Raw genomic sequence first — 7,678 nt, 5'->3', positions numbered from 1 at the left:
TAGTATTTCCCTCGGTAAAGAACCAAGGTTATCGAACCAGTAGGATACAACACATAGAAAATGTTAAGAGTACCTGCACACACACAAAGCAGATGCTTGCACCCAACAAAGGCAAGGGGGTCGTCACTCCCCTTGTTCTTGCCAGTTGCAAGTGTCAAATCTGGTAGTGATAGGTATAATAATAAAAGTAAAATAAAATTAAAGTAAAACAACAAATAGTTGTAAGATAGCTTGATAATATTTGAGAATGGACCCGATGCACATAGGTTCTCTAGAGGCATCTCTCATAAACATAGCACCGGAGGGTACATAAATTATTGTTGTGCAATTGACATAATTGCGGATAGTTATGATGATCATCCAAGGCATAATCAATATATAGGCATTACGTTCGTGACAAGTAGACCTTTAATCCAACTGCATCTACTACTATTAGTCCACCCCAAGACCGCTATCCAACATGCATCTCAAAGTATTAAATTTATACAAACAGAGTAATGCATTAAGCAAGATGATACAAAGTAGATAGAATAAGATCAACCAATATGACCAAACCTCGTCATTTTATCCTTAGTAGCAACAATTCTCCTGTCACAGAGCAAGGTCACTACAAGATTAAACCTACCACAAAGCACCTCTCCCACTGAAGATAAATCAGTCTACTTGGCCAAAGAAGACAGATAAATCGGGCTGATTTGCAAATCGACCTGAGTCTCAGGGGCTACTGGGATCAGCAGTTTTATTCTATCCTTCATGTGCATACCGAACTTTAGGTCGAAACACACCTTGAGGGCTATTGGCTATACATCTCAGCAGAGAATAAATTGAACCAACCAAAAATATTCCGCGAACGCTGAAACCGGCTTTGCCGGAAAACTTTTTCCACGAAGGTCGATCATCTACATCGATAACTCAAAACTGAGGTGGTCGGAAGCACTCTGGCGTGGAGACCGACTGCGAGAGTTGCCGCTGCACGGGGGGAATTTTTAAAACCTGAGGTGTGGCATGAAAATAACAAGACATTTGATAAAGGCTGAGAACTTAAAGGGGAACCTCGGGTGCTCAACGTGTATACTCCTCAGACGTACTTCAGCGATCCAGAAGGACGAAGATCGAAGGATTTGTTGAACTAGCTTTCAAGACCGATGACGGAAGACGAGGATCAGTTCGGAAGAGCCGAGGAGCGTCCCCGACTTGAAGACCAATTCAGGGGCTACTGGCGGAGTCCTGTATTAGGGGGTGCTAGCCACGTCGACTCCCGTCCAGGTAGACCAGGCCGAGGACCCCCTTTGTCGGTTCCATCCTGCGCCGCTTCGGGTAGCCCATGATGCACACAAGGAAGATTTCACAAGACTTGGCGCACAAGACAAGGACTCCTAATATCCTAGGCCTCCAGTGTATTATATAAACCGAGGCTACGCTAGTCAATAAATCGTTAGAATCTTACACAACAATCTCATGTACTCTGTACTATTCCCCAATCTCAATGTAGGGTATTATCTCTTCGAGGGAGCCCGAACCTGGGTAAAATCATATGTCCTTGTTACTATTGCTTCAAGAAGCCTAGCTTTAAGATCCCTACATTGAGATTCGCCAGAATCAACTCCAACAATATGTTTTAGAGCTTTTGGATTAGGATGATTATGTATGTACCCCTTGATTCAAACATTAAATAGAAGTCGTTACTGTACCATGTTCCAAATACCTAGTTATATTTCTTCAAAACTTTTGATTAGGTGATATGTTCAATTTAACTGTGAACCAGGCCTCATATATACCACAAAGTTTCTTTTTTCTTTGAAAAGGAGGATATTCCTGGGGTGATATATGTCTACGCGTAGTGCCAACTCTCCCTGTGAATAAACTAAAATAAACTCTCCTAGTAAAAGGATCTCTCATGCAATACAAATTTATGTTAAAATTTTACTCTGATTTAAAAGAATCTTTTTCCTTTGCTTTCACAAGTCCTAATATTAGACTTAATAGCACATATCGAAATTTTCAACCGAATTTTGCCCAAAAAAATCATGCACTTGCAGGTCACATTTGAACTATATTCATTAAATGACTATAAATGCACTAAATGGCTTGAATATATCGAACAAATCCACTCCTCATGTTCCACCTTGTAACTCGTTTGTACGTGTAGCATTACTCCATGTTCCACCCAATCTCCTTCCAAATTTCTCGTCATCCATGTATTTGTAATTTTCATCCATGACATCTCTCATTTTTATTAAAATAGAACATTCATATGTTGCATGTTGCCTCATATGGGACCACATCTGCACACATTTGGTTTGGATTTTGATTGCAAGTTGCCTGCATCAGAGTGCGTTTGATTTGGATTTTGATATGCATGTGCGTGTGTTTATTTGACCGCTAGAAGGCGCATTTGTTCTGTCTAATCATGCAGACAAGTAATTTGGAACAACTATGGTTGACCAAGGGGGTACATTTCCCATTTTCATGTCAAACACTGAAAGAAAAGACGTTCAATCTCAAACTTTAATTTATAAGCATATGATTACATGTTTCATTTACTCAATAGATATTCATGAGCACATCATCTTCATCACATCAATGAGAAATGTTGCCCTATTGACTTGGTTCTGGCAGCATCATCTTCAATTTGTGCGTCGCCAAAGTGTTCAACACCAGTCACCAGATTCCAGGTCTTTACCTTATGCGCATATTTTTACGCTCGTCTTTGTCCGATGTCATCCCTTCAAAAATAGAAATAAAAATAACTTAGATATATAAACCATCTCAGCATCTTGGGAGCAGTCTGGGCAGATAACATGAAGGCACTTAAAAATTAATGCTGTACACAATAATAATAGTTAAAAAAAGAAATGGACAGACAAGAAAGAGAAATGATATTGCATTAGAGTAATACTTTCACCCTCAATATATATGTAAATGGAAGTTTCAGATGCTATCCACACCATGCTCTTCACCGTTAGCTCTCAGCTAACTTGTAGTCTCTATTTTTGCGACGATGGACTGGTGTCGACCATGCTGCAGATGGGCCATCCGAGGGGCGGGGGGTTCAGAACAGGTGCAAGTACGTTGGGTGAGGATGAAGAAAACAAGACTCGTCGCCAGTATCAGGAGGAAGATAGTCACATGAGAAGGTGGCTTATACTAGCGGATTTTTACCTAATGACATTCTCATGGATGGAACATGGCGTTTCACTCGCCCAGTATCCCTCCGTTCCTAAATATAAGCCTTTTTAGAGATTCCAATATAGACTACATAAGGAGCAAAATGAGTGAATCTACACTCTAAAATGCGTCTATATACATCCGTATATAGTCCATATTGAACTCTCTAAAAGGTCCTATATTAAGAAACGAAGGGAGTACATGCTATCTGAAACAAAAGCTAACAGAAACAACCAAAGATGTGACCTGATTGACCCCAAAGTAACGCAATGGAACACGTTCTAAAAGTTTTGCCAACAAAAAAGATATGCGTAAAAGGCTTCATATATATCGTCTAAGGGTAGGAGACATTTGCTCCGATATACTCCCTCCGTCCCAAAATAAGTGTCTCAACTTCATACTAGCTTTAGTGTAAAGTTGTACTAAGATTAAGACACTTATTTTGGGATGGAGGGAGTAGAAAATAGGACAATCTAGTTTTATGCTATATACAAGAGCAATCAAAATAGTGTGTTTCGTAGAGTTCACTTCAAAATAGCACGTCAGACTAGTGGCAACAGAAGGCTGCCTAATGAATCAACTACACATACAGATAATGGATATTCTTCCCATAAAGGATAGAGATCCAACAAGGAGAAATAGAGGATTCCAGGTCTATACTTTGCACGCATATGCTTACGCTTCTTACGCTCCACTGAAAGACGAGTACGCTTGTATTTGTCCGTTGTCATCCCTTTAAAAACAGAAACAAAAATAACTCAGATATATACACCATCGCAGCATCTTGCAAGCAGTATATATAGGCAGATAACATGAATCAGCAGTTATAAATTAATGCTGTACACAATAATAATAGTTCAAAAAAAAGACGAACAAGAAAGAGAAATGATATTGCATTAGAGTATTTTTCGCCCTCTATTAATGTAAACGGAATGGCACCATAATACTTGATCTGGTTTCAGATGCTAACGACATCATGCTTTCCACCATTGGCTCTCAGCTAACTTGTACACAAAGCATTGTCTCTTTCTTTTTGCGACGATCAAGCTTTCCTAATCAGCACGGACACGAGGGGACTCGTGTCGGTTCAAGGTAGCACAGGCACAAGGCTGCCGGCAGAGACAGGAGAGCGGAATCAAGAAAAATCTATTCCTGCCAACAGGTGCAAGGATGTCGGGTAGGAGCCATGAGAAGGATGAAGAAAACAAGGCTCATCGCCAGAATCTGTAGGAAGACAGTTATATGAGAAGGCGGCTAATACTAGCAGAGTTTTACCTAATGACATTCCCATGGATGGATAATGGCTTATCACTGGCCCAGTATCCAATTACACAATATAAGAAGTAGACGCTATCTGAAACAAAAGGATTCTAACAGAAATAGCCAAAGATGTGACCTGATTGATTCAAAGTAACGCAATGGAACACCGTCTAGAACTTTTGCAACAGAAAAATTATGTGTAGAAGGCTTCATATATAATCCCTGCGTCACAAAATAAACTTTCTACTAAATCGACACTTATTCTGGGAGGGAGTATCATCTAATGGTACAAGACATTTGCTCCGATATAGAAAATAGAGGACAATATAGTTTTATGGTCTAGAAGAGCAATCAAAATAGTGTGTTTTGTAGAGTTCATCAAAGTAGCACAGCAGAGACCAGACTACTGGTAACAGAAGCCTGCCTAATTAATCAACTACACATACAGATAATGGATATATTCCTATAAAGGGCAAAGATCCAACAAGGAGAAATAGAGAATTCTCTCAAAGGACAGAAAGCTATTATTGATTGATATACAGTGTAGTGCACCTATACAACTGGAGCTGCTAAAATTCAAAAACACTCAAACAACGTAACACAAGATTCATGGCAAGAATATATGGAATGCTTCAATTAATTAATATATCACAATATAGGTCCATGATGGAATGTCAGAAGGCAGGAAAATAGAAATTTTGAGACAGGAGCAAGGCAACAGAGAATGACATAACAACCCTGATTAGTATAGTGGTATGGGTCTACAAGTCATTGCCCAGAGAGTTGCTAATGCCTTGTTTTCAAGGTATTTACCAGCACTTGAGAACGTAGGTTCAGGGAAATCTGCAAATACTAAGATTATGGTGACTCAAATTAAAACTTACTGCATTACAGTGTTAAGTGCTCCTGTGCCTGCGTTGAGAACTTGTTGTGTACGATTTGCTGCCATTTCTGCGTTGTGTTTTTCAAGACCTTGCTATGCCGTAACTTACGTGACATTTGATCAATCATCATGCACGGAACAATACTGACTGTAAGAAGCACTATGACAACGACTAATAGTTCAGGAGGAAAGGACCTCGCTACTAACACAAGAACAAGCCATGTTAATAAGCATGTGAGAAAGCAAAGTCAAGAGTTCAATTACCTTTCAGCCATACTCCATCCAAAGGCCGGCGAACGGAAGTGCTAAAGGTTTCATGTGATGCTGACCTCACTGAACAAGACATCGAGAATTCCTTCATCCCTTCGCTCCGAGGATTGGTCGAGTACTTGGCCACATGCATGAGTAAGCCTGTTGCCGGGATGTCCCATTAAAAAGGCAGGTCCCATATTTGAAATACAAAAATAAGATCAGTTTGAAGAATCCTATACCCAGCTGGGCAGCATATGTAGTGCAACATAGGTAAGATAAACAAGCAAAAGCCTGTGTTACATCAAGCTAAGCAAAGGCAACCATGTAACGTAATACATTAGAACGAACACAAAAGTTACGTCATAGCATTTGAATACTAAGAGAGCTTCTTCTAGTTACCTGTTGGCCTTTCAAGGTATTTGCAGAAGACAGTTGGGAGTAGAGGGACATTAGGAAACCTGTTAACATGAGCTTCCATACCCACAGACTCACATGACCGCAGACATGCATGGTTCATGTCAAGCATGATCATCCACCCATTACCGTCAAATTCCTCCTCGGTTAACAGGCAGCACAAAACATCGGGGTTGATGTATGTGCAGATCTCGGTAACCAGCTTGCGCCCAGAGAGAATCCAGGTTGAACATGCGGTGCAGCTCCCACTGGAACTCGGAGTTCAAAGTCCAAATGGTGATTTTCTGGGGAGTCTGCTGCTGCTGCCCTTGCCTTTTTCTATCGGGAAGCTCAAGGCATCGGCGACAGCGACCAGGGACTCTGTCATGGAAGTCATTGTCAATGTGGACAAAGCAGAGCTTGCCTTGGCTGATGGACACACTTCGGAATCTGTCCGGGAAGTACCTTTCAACCCGTACCTTATCACGGTACTCTTTTTCTCCAGGGAAAGGCACAAAGCAGAGCGACGGGGCGTCCATATTTTTGGAGAAGTCACATAGCAGGACACCGCTGAAGTAGTCGACCCAGCACAGGAAACGGCCGTCGAAAGCGAGCACATTGTCGGTTGACCAGAGTTCAGGGAACTGGCCGCCATTGCCCGGGTCCATTTTGGGGATGATTTTCCACTTTCCAGTCTCGGAGTTGAAGACGCAGAGTTCGGCACGCATGCCCTTTCTTTTGGGGTAGACATTGAGGTTAGCAACAATGAAGTGGTCCTCCGCGAGCTGCAGGATGCCTGTGGTGAGGTCACCCGTCAGGAACGGCCTTCTACTGTACTCGGCGAAGGGAGGGAGACCCTGCACCGAGGGGCGAGGACCGCCGGCCTTGTAGACGAACAGATCTGCCGGGGGCTCCCGGTAGCAACTCCGGCTCGGGTTGGAGATGTCGAAGAGGACGATTTCCTTGACTTTTTTCTGCGGGTTGGTGATGTCGAAGAGGACGAGGTTGTTGTCGGTTGCCCGGAGGAAGGCATAGGCGGGCGGGGTGTCTAAGGCAATTGGAGGTCCCTCCGGCAAGTGGAGGTTGAGGCAGGAGATCCCTTTTTGAGGAGCCGCGAGGGTGAAGGTCACGTAGCAGGAGGGGCCGCCGTCCATGTCGACCGGAGCGGCGGTCTTGTCCTTGTCGACAGCCACACGAGCAGCTTCTAGGCTGTTGTGGCAGAGGGTGTTGCCCTTGCGGTCCAGCACCACCCAATGAGGGAGGACGACGGTCTCCTCCTCCGGCTCCGGCTCCGACGCGCCTCCAGTGTCCATGGCGATCGGCATCGGGAATAAAGCAGCCGCCGCCTCCCTAACCCTAACCCTAGTTTTTGGTGGGGAAACTGATGGACGGGAAGGAAGGGCGACTGACTCAAGTTATCATACTATACTAGCAGCTAGCTGGGCCGTCGATCTGGTTGGGCCGCTAATGAAGGGCGACAACTAGCAAGCAGGGGCAGCTCATTGGGCCAGGCGAACCAAGTGGGCCGTCTCATTGGTCTCCGATGCAAAAAGAGCCGATTTTTTCTATCCCACCAATTTATTTAAACTGGTTTTTAGCCCACGGGTCTATTTAATCTGGTTTTATCTACCTAATTTAGTAATGTTGTTACGAAAAGCAATCAATCACGGTAATCTCTAATCAATTTTTAAAGATCAAATCTATGAAAAGGAATCAATGTTT

The 7,678-nt window shown here is 42.9% G+C and overlaps 1 long non-coding RNA gene across 1 annotated transcript; it reads right to left on the bottom strand.

Moving 5' to 3' along the window:
- Positions 1-2,489: 2,489 nt before the first annotated feature.
- Positions 2,490-6,143, bottom strand: LOC120965366 (uncharacterized). The gene is made up of 3 exons (XR_012183318.1): positions 5,963-6,143; positions 5,576-5,722; positions 2,490-2,726 (listed from the first exon to the last, which is right to left on the bottom strand). It is a non-coding gene; the product is annotated as an uncharacterized lncRNA (long non-coding RNA).
- Positions 6,144-7,678: the final 1,535 nt, after the last annotated feature.

The sequence above is a fragment of the Aegilops tauschii genome, chromosome 5, assembly GCF_002575655.3.
Source record: "Aegilops tauschii subsp. strangulata cultivar AL8/78 chromosome 5, Aet v6.0, whole genome shotgun sequence".
NCBI lineage: Eukaryota > Viridiplantae > Streptophyta > Magnoliopsida > Poales > Poaceae > Aegilops > Aegilops tauschii.
Note: the sequence above shows the minus strand (reverse complement) of the source record. Positions and strands in the feature narration are given on the sequence as shown.